Source organism: Procambarus clarkii, chromosome 52 (genome assembly GCF_040958095.1).
Source record: "Procambarus clarkii isolate CNS0578487 chromosome 52, FALCON_Pclarkii_2.0, whole genome shotgun sequence".
NCBI lineage: Eukaryota > Metazoa > Arthropoda > Malacostraca > Decapoda > Cambaridae > Procambarus > Procambarus clarkii.
The window spans coordinates 27,642,887-27,658,006 of NC_091201.1; positions in this window are offsets into that span (position 1 = coordinate 27,642,887).

Here is a 15,120-nt window from a genome sequence, read left to right on the forward strand (position 1 = left end):
CGAGAAACAATGGGCAGAGTTTCTTTCACTCTATGCCCCTGTTACCTAGCAGTAAAATAGGTACCTGGGTGTTAGTCAGCTGTTACGGGTTGCTTCCTGGGGGTGGAGGCCTGGTCGAGGACCGGGCCGCGGGGACACTGAAAAGCCCCGAAATCATCTCAAGATAACCTCAAGATAACCCCCATAGCCTGGCTCCCGCCTCGACTAATACCTAAGGAGATTCCAGGTTGGGAAAATGTCATTTAAGAGCGTGAACTTTATGGTTGAAAAAACATACATTTTCGCGGTGACTTTCTTGGAAGAAAATATAATGCAGGAGAAAAATCGAAGCCGAGTAAACAGGCCAATCTCTCAGTAAGTCCATCCTCCACCCCGGGGTGTGGGTCCCCGGGGTGAGGGCCCCCATCACGCCCTCACCCCCGGGGGCGTGGGGCCCCAGGGTGAGGGCCCTATCACACCCTCACCCCGGGGCGTGGGACCCCAGGGTGAGGACCCCCCCCACACCCTCACCCCGGGGCGTGGGACCCCAGAGTGAGGGCCCTCATCACACCCTCACCCCGGGGCGTGGGACCCCAGAGTGAGGGCCCTCATCACACCCTCACCCCGGGGCGTGGGACCCCAGGGTGAGGGCCCCCAGCACACCCTCACCCCACACCCTCACCCCGGGGCGTGGGACCCCAGAGTGAGGGCCCTCATCACACCCTCACCCCGGGGCGTGGGACCCCAGGGTGAGGGCCCCCAGCACACCCTCACCCCACACCCTCACCCCGGGGCGTGGGACCCCAGAGTGAGGGCCCTCATCACACCCTCACCCCGGGGCGTGGGACCCCAGGGTGAGGGGCCCCCAGGGTGAGGGACCCCGGGGTAAGGGATAAAGATCAACGAGCTATAAGAAGCAGCCGCCCAACACCTGAGCGGCTCTGGCACCCCACCAAGAGCCAGCGATCGCTTGGCCAAATACCATTCCAGACTATTGAGTCCAGAAGCTGGTGAGGGAGATGAGGCGTGGAGGTCTGTTGACACGAGGTGAGGCAGGGGGGAGGGGGGGGGGAGAGAGAGCGGTGTGGAGAGGCGACCAACGGCGTAAGGGGGGCCGGGGCCCAAGCACTCAAGCTTAACTCTTCAATTTTTTTTGAGGGGATGAGTACGCATGAAGATATGATGTAGAAGGCTCGGGCGGGGTTAGGGGGTAGGGGGAGGGTTTGGTTCATTAGACTTCAATAGACTTTGTGCAACGTGATGCCAAGTGTGTGTGTGTGTGTTTAGTGTTTACAAATGAGCCTGTGTGTTGCAGGGGCGGGGTGGAGGAGGGTGCCTGATGGCCGGCCTCTACTGCGGTGATCTGCCCTGAACCCTTCACCATCCACCACCAACACAGCACCATCCACCACCAACACAGCATCCACCACCAACACATCACCATCCACCACCAACACAGCACCATCCACCACCAACACATCACCATCCACCACCAACACAGCACCAGCCACCACCAACACAGCACCATCCACCACCAACACATCACCATCCACCACCAACACAGCACCATCCACCACCAACACAGCACCAGCCACCACCAACACAACACCAGCCACCACCAACACAGCACCAGCCACCACCAACACAGCATCCACCACCAACACATCACCATCCACCACCAACACATCACCATCCACCACCAACACAGCACCATCCACCACCAACACATCACCATCCACCACCAACACAGCACCATCCACCACCAACACATCACCATCCACCACCAACACATCACCATCCACCACCAACACAGCACCATCCACCACCAACACATCACCATCCACCACCAACACAGCACCATCCACCACCAACACAGCACCATCCACCACCAACACAGCACCATCCACCACCAACACAGCACCATCCACCACCAACACAGCATCCACCACCAACACATCACCATCCACCACCAACACATCACCATCCACCACCAACACAGCACCATCCACCACCAACACATCACCATCCACCACCAACACAGCACCATCCACCACCAACACAGCATCCACCACCACCAACACAACACCAGCCACCACCAACACAGCACCATCCACCACCAACACAGCATCCACCACCAACACATCACCATCCACCACCAACACAGCACCAGCCACCACCAACACAGCACCAGCCACCACCAACACAACACCAGCCACCACCAACACAGCACCAGCCACCACCAACACAACACCAGCCACCACCAACACAGCACCAGCCACCACCAACACAACACCAGCCACCACCAACACAGCACCATCCACCACCAACACAGCATCCACCACCAACACATCACCATCCACCACCAACACAGCACCATCCACCACCAACACAGCACCAGCCACCACCAACACAGCACCATCCACCACCAACACAGCACCATCCACCACCAACACAGCACCATCCACCACCAACACAGCACCATCCACCACCAACACAGCACCATCCACCACCAACACAGCACCAGCCACCACCAACACAGCACCATCCACCACCAACACAGCACCAGCCACCACCAACACAACACCAGCCACCACCAACACAGCACCAGCCACCACCAACACAGCACCATCCACCACCAACACAGCACCATCCACCACCAACACATCACCATCCACCACCAACACAGCACCATCCACCACCAACACATCACCATCCACCACCAACACAGCACCATCCACCACCAACACAGCATCCACCACCACCAACACAACACCAGCCACCACCAACACAGCACCATCCACCACCAACACAGCATCCACCACCAACACATCACCATCCACCACCAACACAGCACCAGCCACCACCAACACAGCACCAGCCACCACCAACACAACACCAGCCACCACCAACACAGCACCATCCACCACCAACACAGCACCATCCACCACCAACACAGCATCCACCACCAACACATCACCATCCACCACCAACACAGCACCATCCACCACCAACACAGCACCAGCCACCACCAACACAACACCAGCCACCACCAACACAGCACCATCCACCACCAACACAGCACCATCCACCACCAACACATCACCATCCACCACCAACACAGCACCATCCACCACCAACACAGCACCAGCCACCACCAACACAACACCAGCCACCACCAACACAGCACCAGCCACCACGAACACAGCACCATCCACCACCAACACAGCACCATCCACCACCAACACAGCACCATCCACCACCAACACAGCACCATCCACCACCAACACAGCACCATCCACCACCAACACAGCACCAGCCACCACCAACACAGCACCATCCACCACCAACACAGCACCATCCACCACCAACACAGCACCAGCCACCACCAACACAGCACCATCCACCACCAACACAGCACCATCCACCACCAACACAGCACCATCCACCACCAACACAGCACCAGCCACCACCAACACAGCACCATCCACCACCAACACAGCACCATCCACCACCAACACAGCACCATCCACCACCAACAAACACCTCGTAAGTATATCACACCATTGCTATATCATGGATCCCTCATGTTGTGTCGTCGTATATCTTGTTTCACATATTTCTAACAGACGTGAGAATGTAGAAGAGTTAGTTTGTCTCTTTTGGTGTTAAGTTTCTAGCACAGCTGAAGTCATCAGTGTTTACCTAACCTAGGGCAGTGTCTAGGCTTGTGGCGTGTTAGACAACGGCTCTTCTATGTGGTAACGAGGCAAGGGAACTATCAGCAGAAAGCGCCAAGCCATTATATAACCCCGGAGAAGGGGTCGGGATAAGGATCTGGGATGGGACGGGGGAAAGGAATGGTCGGGAGATTGAACGACGACCTGTATGAAGTGAGAGCATCGCTCTACCGTCCAACCCCAGTAGTTGGGTCTAGATGGGGTAAGGAAAATATCACACCACCTGGAAAATATACCCACGTTACGAAAACATTCTCCATCACGTCAAATATTCTCTAAATTTGTTGATAAAAGTTTGTGTACAAAATACTAGACAAAATACAATTCGTAATGCAGGCGATGAGTCACAATAACGTGGCTGAAGTATGTTGACCAGACCACACACTAGAAATTGAAGGGACGACGACGTTTCGACTTGACTTGACAATCGACTTGAGAATGGTCCAGGACGGACCGAAACGTCGTCGTCCCTTCAATTTCTAGTGTGTGGTCTGGTCAAAATACAATTCGTAATTTTGCCATTAAAAATCGCAATGTTGTTTTCTATTTACATTTTGCGAAAAAATATATTCCTTTATTTTCTCGATAATCTCTCGGAAAAAACATTAATATTTGTTATAAACAGCAAAATAAACAAAACATAAAACATTAGTCAACAGATCGCTTGATCTGTCAATCATAACACGTCAACCAACGCAATAATAATAATAATAATAATAATAATAATAATAATAATAATAATAATAATAATAATTACAACTATTTCGATATATCAGGCAGTATACGGTATAAGAAATTAACATAAACGCGTTGCATAAACCTTTTGTCAAAGCCGCGAAACAAATGAACCGCAGGAACACAGAACCCAACATGAGAGGCACTCGAGTACAAGAGTAACTTTGTAAACATGGACCTTTCACCGCCTGCCGCGCCTGCAGACGTATTTCTGCTCCGTCTATGGCGATAAAGTTGGTGCTCTGTGAGATAAAGAGTTGCCATAGTTTCCGAGCGATTCCTTGCGTGCCTTTTTAAAACAATTGGAAGGAGTGCCGCGGCAGCAGTTTCCTGAATGTTTATGTCAACATTGTCTAAGATAGTCTGCCCTCGGGTGCAAGGCGCCTGCCCCTACCCCCCTTACTCAACACCAAATGTTCACGGGCTCGCCTCTCTGTGACACGTTTTTCTAGAGTGTGTGTGTGTGTGTGTGTGTGTGTGTGTGTGTGTGTGTGTGTGTGTGTGTGTGTGTGTGTGTGTGTGTGTGTGTGTGTGTGTGTGTGTGTATTCTCCTAGTTGTATTCACCTAGCTATGCATGCGGGGGTTAAGTACTGGCTCTTTGGGCCCGCCTCTCAACTGTCAATCAACTGATTTTTTCCACACACACACACACACACACACACACACACACACACACACACACACACACACACACACACACACACACACACACACACACACACACACACACACACACTTAGACAGCTGTTACGGGCTGCTTCCTGTGTGTGTGTCTATTCACTCAACCAATTCGTCGTAATCTGTGTCTGGACACAAGTTACTGGGAGACGCAGTGGTTCCCAACTTGGGCTAAGTTGGGAAGAACGGCAAGAAACGCCACTGAGAGGAAACAACAATTGATTTTATGATTTTTGTCGATAATTGTAAAGGAATTAGCTATTGATACTTTGTTAGAGGATTGTAATTGGTGTCAGGGATACCGTGACCCCTCGGGTCCTGGGAGAACCCGTTCCTACCCTAACTGGGGCTCCCACGTTAACTCAGGGCCCCCATGCTAACTCAAGGCCCCCATGCTAACTCCCACGCTAAATCAGTCACAGTTGTAAAGTGGAATCAAATTCATTTAGTGTTCCTGAAAATGGAAACAGCTGCCCGGTATTTTATCTTAGGTGAGCGAGAGGTTGTGTTGCTCAGGTAATACACAGCCAGGTATCGTAGCTCTTGTGCCTCCATGTGAGTGGTAGGTAGGTATCGTAGCTCTTGTACCTCCCTGCGAGGAGTGGAAAGCAGGTATCGTAGCTCTTGTGCCTCCATGTGAGTGGTAGGTAGGTATCGTAGCTCTTGTACCTCCCTGCGAGGAGTGGAAGGCAGGTATCGTAGCTTTTGTACAGGTTCCTGAGCCTACTGGGCTCTATCATATCTACACTTGAAACTGTGTATGGAGTCAGCCTCCTCCACATCACTGCTTAATGCATTCCATTTACTAACTACTCTGACACTGAAAAGGTCTTTCTAATGTCTCTGTGGCTCATTTGGGTACTCAGCTTTCACCTGTGTCCCCTTGTGCGTGTTCCAAACGCTCTAAATAGTTTGTCTTTGTCCACCCTGTCAATTCCTCTGAGAATTTTGTAGGTGGTGATCATGTCTGTCCTTACTCCTCTGTCTTCCATCGACGTGAGATTTAGCTCCCGTATCCTTTCCTCGTAGCTCACACCTCTCAGTTCTGGGAATAGTGCGTGTGTGTGTGTGTGTACTCACCTAATTGTACTCGTCTAATTGTGCTTGCGGGGGTTGAGCTCTGGCTCTTTGGTCCCGCCTCTCAACCGTCAATCAACAGGTGTACAGGTTCCTGAGCCTATTGGGCTCTATCATATCTACACTTGAAACTGTGTATGGAGTCAGCCTCCACCACATCACTGCCTAATGCATTCTATTTGTCAACCACTCTGACACTAAAAAAGTTCTTTCTAATATCTCTGTGGCTCATTTGGGCACTCAGTTTCCACCTGTGTCCCCTAGTGCGTGTGCCCCTTGTGTTAAATAGCCTGTCTTTATCTACCCTATCAATTCCCTTGAGAATCTTGAATGTGGTGATCATGTCCCCCCTAACTCTTCTGTCTTCCAGCGAAATGAGGTTTAATTCCCGTAGTCTCTCCTCGTAGCTCATACCTCTCAGCTCGGGTACTAGTCTGGTGGCAAGCCTTTGAACCTTTTCCAGTTTAGTCTTATCCTTGACTAGATATGGACTCCATGCTGGGGCTGCATACTCCAGGATTGGCCTGACATATGTGGTATACAAAATTCTGAATCATTCCTTACACAAGTTTCTGAATGCCGTGTGTGTGAGCGTGTGCGTGCGTGCGTGTGAAGCTCCAGTTCTTGATCCCTGCCTCTTGAGGTGTGTGTCGTCTGAGGAAATGATTGCCACCCCACTGGAATATATTATACTTTAAGACGGGCGAGTGGATCTTAGTGCATCCTATATCCTCCGCTCTTCACTCATCATACTCGACCTCCTCACTCATCATACTGGGCACCCGCACTCATCATACTGGGCAGCCACACTCATCATACTCGACCTCCTCACTCATCATACTGGCCACCCGCACTCATCATACTGGCCACCCGCACTCATCATACTGGCCACCCGCACTCATCATACTGGGCACCCGCACTCATCATACTGGCCACCCGCACTCATCATACTGGCCACCCGCACTCATCATACTGGGCACCCGCACTCATCATACTGGGCACCCGCACTCATCATACTGGGCACCCGCACTCATCATACTGGGCACCCGCACTCATCATACTGGGCACCCGCACTCATCATACTGGGCACCCGCACTCTGGAGCCACTCTTCCTAACGGCTCTCTCCTTCGTCTGTTCTTCTAAATTTCATTTTGGTTCTCTCATTCTACTCCTCTTTATCTTGATTCTCTTGCCATATCTTGGCACGTTTACTGTTGTCATAATCTCGCCTCCTTCTCCTCTTCTGTTTTTCAGTAAGGGTTCGCTTCTCTTCCCTTATACCTTATCTTCCTTATAGTTGTGTCCTGCCTTGTGACAAACGTCTCCAGGGGGCCAGATTCACGAAGCAGTTACGCAAGCACTTACGAACCTGTCCATCTTTTCTTAATATTTGGCGGCTTTGTTTACAATTATTAAACAGTTAATGAGCTCCGAAGCACCAGGAGGCTGTTTATAACAGTAACAACAGTTGATTGGCAAGTTTTCACGCTTGGAAACTGTTGAATAAATGTAGCCAATGCCGTTAAAGATTGAGGAAAGATGTACACGGTCGTAAGTACGTTAGCGAGAGAAAGCTGCAAGTCGGTATATGACTCTGTGGCACTTGGAAGGGATGGGAGGACAAGGTGCTGGGATAGGACGGACGGAAGCAACGGTGCCTAACCACTGGGATCGTTGGGGGATTGAACGCGGACCTGCAAGACACGACGAGCTGCCCTGGTGGCTGGCGGGGTGCACTCACCCCAGGAGTGACAGCAGGGCTGGGCGGCCACACAACATGACCAGGGATAAATTTTGCTGTCATTTCTGGCTGTCTTGTGGCGGTGATGGATGACGGGGCTCTACCGTCTTCAGCAGGGCTGGGGGAGCCTGGGGGAGCCTGGGGGTGGTAGGTAGGGCGCCTTCCTGGGGGTGTTAGGCAAGGCGCCTTCCTGGGGGAGATAGGTAGGGCGTCTTCCTGGGGGTGTTAGGTTAGGCGCCTTCCTGCGGGAGATAGGTAGGGCGCCTTCCTGGGGAAGATAGGGGCGCCTTCCTGGGGGAGATAGGTAGGGCGCCTTCCTGGGGGAGATAGGTAGGGCGCCTTCCTGGGGGAGGAAGGTAGGGCGCCTTCCTGGGGGAGGTAGGTAGAGCGCCTTCCTGGGGGAGATAGGTAGGGCGCCTTCCTGGGGGAGATAGGTAGGGCGCCTTCCTGGGGGAGGAAGAGGCGCCTGGGGAAGACAGGATGTGTGGGAAGTATAACATTACATCTCATTACAACATTACTCGCCCTTTGAGAACTATACATATTGGGATGAACAAATCTGTGTAATTAAACTCGTGTCAGTTTGTGTCCATACTTGTACATCACGTCGGGCAGACAAGATGGCGCCTGCTGGAACCCGGGGCGTCGTGTCGTCCACGACACCTTAAACGACCACGTGACACGGTGTAGCCAATGACAGGAGGCCTATTGCGTCACACGTCAGCGATACGACTCGTGATTGGGCCGCGGGACACCGTTTAGATGTTTGACGTCACGAAGTGAGAGCACAGCCTGATGTTTCCCAAACGTCAAATAAACGCAAACGAGGCGAAAAACGACGTTTTTTTTGTAGGAGGAGACGTTGAAAAGTAGTTGCTCCGTTAAACTCCGTTGAGACGCTGTGACGTTGATGTGAGACGTTGTGACGTTGATGTGAGACGCTGTCACGCTGACGTTCGAGTCAACGAAGGAATCGGGCACCGCACAACCGAACATTCACGACGCATTGAAAGATGAATCGCCTCAACATTACATGTAAACATCAGTGTGAGGAACCACCTCCAGAATTGACAGGAAACTCTTACCGTCAGTGGTGTGTGGGGGGCGAGACAGACCTGTCAACCCCCCCGGCCCTCCCCTCCCCCCAAAGTTGACAGTGCACAGTTGACGGGAATGCTTTGCAGGATGCTCGAACATCAAAAAAATATTGACGGTCATTTATCGGACAGAATTGAGAGCTTATCGGAGTTGCCGGGACGGAACCGTCTATAGCTGATTATTTCTGCGTATAACCAACTCATTATAACTGAGTATAACTGGTTATAAATGAGTATAACTGATTCGGTGAAGGATTAAGTGCCGATCGAATGACCGCTCCTAAACAAAAGTGTCACCAATAATTTAGCGAGTTACACACGCTTATAGCAGTGATTGGCAGTCATTGTATTTTCATTATTATTCATTTTAAAGTGCATTTAATTAGCATTAACACATGCCAATATTAGTAACTCATTAATACGTGTCTCGTATGCCGAGTTTACAGTGAAAGTAGACTAGTAAAGCGAGGAAATGAGTTTACATTAGGGGTACCTCAAGAATATACCATACATGTGTATAAGTGGAAATACAGGGAGATACAAAGTTCTTCTACTAGAATAAATCTGTACTTTTTTCAAAATTTCCTCACTTCATTGTAACTGAAGGGGGTCGAGCTTTAGTTCATGGGTCCGCTTTTCCAGTTGCGGGTCATGGGATACCATGTCTAGCCACTAGACTGCAGGTTCATCATGACTATTCCCAAAAATTATCTGTGAATTCTCTGATATGATAATGATGACGTCATCATAGTGCAGTGTATTTGATTGCTGAGGATGATTCTTGGAGAATTATATTTGGAGGGTTTTTGTGAGTAAATTATGAAGCATTGGTCTTATTGGAGAGTAAATTGTTGTAATGAGTTTCTGATAGAATTGAGAGTTGAAGCAGGAGTTATTGTGAGGCAGACATAGGCCGATCAGGTGACTTGTACGGCAGACATTGGTCGATCAGGTGACTTGTGGGGCAGACAATAATCGATCAGGTGACTTGTAGGGCAGACATAGGCCGATCAGGTGACTTGTACGGCAGACATTGGTCGATCAGGTGACTTGTGAGGCAGACATTGATCGATCAGGTGACTTGTAGGGCAGCCATAGGCCGATCAGGTGAAAGAAATCATTGCAGGGTAGAGAACGGACAATGTAAGGGGCAGTTAACTTTACCTTAATATTCTTCAACTTAATGCTTCTAGTTTTGTATAGAGCTCATCCACTTGGACCGGGTGGTACAGTATCGGCTCCGCTTCTTGCAGGGTCGGCGTTCGATCCCCAAACGGTCCAAGTTATTGAGCAGCATTCCGTTCCTCCGTCCCATCCCAGCTCCCGTCCTCATATCCCAGATCGTTGTCCTCATATCTGGGATATGAGCTGCGTCCTCGGCTTAACCTGTCCTCATAACCCCTTCAAGTGCTATATATAGATAATCAAATTAGCTAAGCGCTTTCTCCTGTAATATGTTGTGTTTAAGATCTTCTGTATTTGCACAGATTACAGGAATACTAATGACGGTATTAATAGACATATTGACATTAGTAGAACTGACGATCATTTGTTCACCCACAAAGACATCCAGCATGCGCATCAGGGGCCAGATTCACGAAGCAGTTACGCAAGCACTTACGAACCTGTACATCTTTTCTCAATCTTTGGCGGCTTTGTTTACAGTTATTAAACAGTTAATGAGCTCCGAAGCACCAGGAGGCTGTTTATAACAATAACAACAGTTGACTGGCACGTTTTCATGCTTGTAAACTGTTTAATAAATGTAACCAAAGCCGTCAACGATTGAGGAAAGATGTACACGTTCGTAAGTACTAGCGTAACAGCTTCGTGAATCTGCCTCCAAGTCGCTTATGAGACACTAGCGTGAGTCGCTCAAATAATATATATTAGGAAAATCGCCTGATTGAGGTGTTACAAGGCGTGGAAAAGCGTCACAATCGAGGTGTGGCCAATGGTGTCAGTCTAAATTATTAAACCTGGTCACATTTGTCGAGGTGCCTGGAGGCCTGTGCCTCAGAGGCGGGCCCGGGAGATGCAGCATCTTCTGGTGCTCCGAGATTGGCACCGTTGGCGGAAACGTCTTGGTAATCATGAGATGCATCATAGCTGAGAAATGGTTTTGTTTGAGACGTGTTTTCTTCTCGGTGGAAACCTGATGTATTTTGCTGCGTGAGTGGTGGTGTGGTGGTGGTGGTGTGGTGGTGGTGCTGTGGTGTGTGGTGCTGTGGTGTGGTGCTGTGGTGTGTGGTGGTGGTACTGTGGTGGTGGTGCTGTGGTGGAGGTTTGGTGGCACAAAAATATCAACTCTAACTCTAACATAACATTGTATTTCTCGTACTAATCAAGTTTAATGTTGTTCATATTTCACATTACTTCACCTCAAGTACTCTCCACTCTCAGCACTATACAACTGTTGTGACACTATACCACACCTCATGGCACTATACCACACCTCATGGCACTATACCACACCTCATGGCACTATACCACACCTCATGGCACTATACCACACCTCATGGCACTATACCACACCTCATGGCACTATACCACACCTCATGGCACTATACCACACCTCATGGCACTATACCACACCTCATGAGACAGCACCAAACTTTACCACACACACACTCTCCTGTTAACACAATAGACGTGGGGCTCCCTGGATTGTTTCCAGCGTAGGTTAGACATGTATATGCATGTCTTGTGTTGCTTATGTATAGAGGAGTTGCCTGGCATGGGGGCCCAGGAGGCCTTGTGCAGTGTGCCTCATGAGTGTGACCCTCACACGTCCTTCAACAGTGCAACAAATCTCACAATTCCTCTTGAGTTGAGTTCACATCCCAACACATCGTAAGACCTCACCACACACACACACACACACACACACACACACACACACACACACACACACACACACACACACACACACACACACACACACACACACACACACACACACACACACACACTTCCCTACGAACTCTCTAGGCTTGAAATTCATCCCCCCGCCCCCATCCCCCCTCACTCCCCCTACACCCATACCTCACTCCCTCACACCTCAGAGACGTCACAGCACCCAAGAGACTTAACACACACACTAGCACAAGCGGGTGTCGTGTGCTTCTCTCCAAGTTTAAGTAACTTGTAAAATTATCGGTCTGCTTTTCTTGTAGCAGATCCCCGGGAGACACTGTGTAGCCTTGTGTGTGGGGGGTGTAGCCGGGGTGTAGTGTGTGTGGGGGTGTAGCCGGGGTGTAGTGTGGGGGGGGTGTAGCCGGGGTGTAGTGTGGGGGTGTAGCCGGGGTGTAGTGTGTGTGGGTGTGTAGCCGGGGTGTAGTGTGTGGGGGGTGTAGCCGGGGTGTAGTGTGTGGGGGGGTGTAGCCGGGGTGTAGTGTGTGGGGGGGTGTAGCCGGGGTGTAGTGTGTGGGGGGTGTAGCCGGGGTGTAGTGTGTGGGGGGTGTAGCCGGGGTGTACTGTGTGGGGGGGTGTAGCCGGGGTGTAGTGTGTGGGGGGTGTAGCCGGGGTGTAGTGTGTGGGGGGGTGTAGCCGGGGTGTAGTGTGTGGGGGGGTGTAGCCGGGGTGTAGTGTGTGGGGGGGTGTAGCCGGGGTGTAGTGTGTGGGGGGGTGTAGCCGGGGTGTAGTGTGGGGGTGTAGCCGGGGTGTAGTGTGGGGGTGGTGTAGCCGGGGTGTAGTGTGGGGGTGTAGCCGGGGTGTAGTGTGGGGGGGTGTAGCCGGGGTGTAGTGTGGGGGTGTAGCCGGGGTGTAGTGTGTGGGGGGTGTAGCCGGGGTGTAGTGTGGGGGGGTGTAGCCGGGGTGTAGTGTGTGGGGGGTGTAGCCGGGGTGTAGTGTGTGGGGGGTGTAGCCGGGGTGTAGTGTGTGGGGGGTGTAGCCGGGGTGTAGTGTGGGGGGGTGTAGCCGGGGTGTAGTGTGGGGGGGTGTAGCCGGGGTGTAGTGTGTGGGGGGTGTAGCCGGGGTGTAGTGTGGGGGGGTGTAGCCGGGGTGTAGTGTGGGGGTGTAGCCGGGGTGTAGTGTGGGGGGGTGTAGCCGGGGTGTAGTGTGGGGGTGTAGCCGGGGTGTAGTGTGGGGGTGTAGCCGGGGTGTAGTGTGGGGGTGGTGTAGCCGGGGTGTAGTGTGGGGGTGTAGCCGGGGTGTAGTGTGTGGGGGGGTGTAGCCGGGGTGTAGTGTGTGGGGGGTGTAGCCGGGGTGTAGTGTGTGGGGGGTGTAGCCGGGGTGTACTGTGTGGGGGGGTGTAGCCGGGGTGTAGTGTGTGGGGGTGTAGCCGGGATGTAGTGTGGGGGTGTAGCCGCGGTGTAGTGTGGGGGTGTAGTGTGTGGGGGGTGTAGCCTGGGTGTAGTGTGGGGGTGTAGCCGCGGTGTAGTGTGGGGGTGTAGCCGGGGTGTAGTGTGTAGGGAGGTGTAGCCGGGGTGTAGTGTGTAGGGAGGTGTAGCCGCGGTGTAGTGTGGGGGTGTAGCCGGGGTGTAGTGTGTGGGGGGTGTAGCCTGGGTGTAGTGTGGGGGTGTAGCCGCGGTGTAGTGTGGGGGTGTAGCCGGGGTGTAGTGTGTAGGGAGGTGTAGCCGGGGTGTAGTGTGGGGGTGTCCTGATGTCCCCTGTGTGTGAAGGCTGTATGGCCGGTTTATGGTGTTTCCGGAGTAGTGTATACAAGCTGTGTAGACTGAGCGGGTATTATTAGGGTTCACGCATGGAGTATACTGCTTATGTGTGTGTGTGTGTGTGTGTGTGTGTGTGTGTGTGTGTGTGTGTGTGTGTGTGTGTGTGTGTGTGTGTGAGTGCAACCATCCTCATGCTTGACAGTATTTGGTTTCCTCCCCCCCCCTCACCCATTACCTATTACATATAATGGAGGGGGCGGGAATGAGTGTTTTCAACGCCTATTTATTGCTATCTTTGACATCACATTAATGGCACCTGAGGTTGACATTGTACTTTGACCCTAAATAGTGATTTTTGCCCTGAACCCTCAAGGTCCTATATTGTGGTTGTTTGGCCCTTCTCTTGTTTCTCCACCTCCCCCCTTTGTGTCACGCTGTTGTCATGCTTTCCTTCATTGTGTCGTAACGTCACAACGACGGTAACGTCACGAGACCTGTACCGGCCCGTCACCGGTACAGAACCCGTCACCGGTACAGAGCCCGTCACCGGTACAGAGCCCGTCACGGGTACAGGGTGGGTACAGGGTTCAAAATACTCACTTGAACGCGACATAAGTAATTCGCCCTCGCCATATCTGGAGGGAAGTAAGTAGCTCCAGCAACAAGGGGCGAGTATCAGCTCGTGTTACGTGGGAGTGACGACCCAACTGCACCTCAGCTGCCTGCACCTCCTTCTCCCCAACTCACTATATTATCACACTCTGTGTACGCCTCTCGTGATATGCTTAGAGTAAGGGGAGCTGGGAGGGGAGAGGGGAGAGGGAGGGGGATAGATGGGAGGGGAGGAGGGAGAGGGGAGAGGCAAGGGATGGTAGTGGGATTTAGAGATTGGGGGAGAGAGAATATAGATCGTAAAGGACAGAGGAGAGGAGATGACAGCGAGGGGAAAACGAATGGAAAGGGACAGAGAACTTGAAGGAATAGGCAGAGGACGGGGGGGGGGGAGGGTTATGGAGAAGGGAAGAGAGAATAGGGTTACAGACGAGGTAGAAACAGAAGAGAAAGATGATGGTAATGTCTATGAGGGAGCCGAGAGAAGATAGGCCCAGCAGCAATAGAAAGAAAATGAGGAAGAGGAGGCGAGAATGAGGGGAGAGGTTTCCATGGTAACGAGGTAACTGGTCGAGCTAGAACGAGGCGGCAAGGGTGAGGGGCACTTACTGAGGGGAGAATATATTGTCCAGGAAGGGAGGTGGAGAGGGGGAAAAGTGAGAGAGAGAAGAGAGGGAGGCATGATACCTCCCTCCATGATAATCTAGGAGATGATTGGCCAGTCAGGAGATGATAATCTAGGAGATGATTGTTCACAACTGCGTTGTGAGGGGGGGGCGGGCTGGTGCCACCCGCCCCCCCCCCTCCTCACAACACTCCTCGCCTCATAATTAACTGGCAATTAGATCT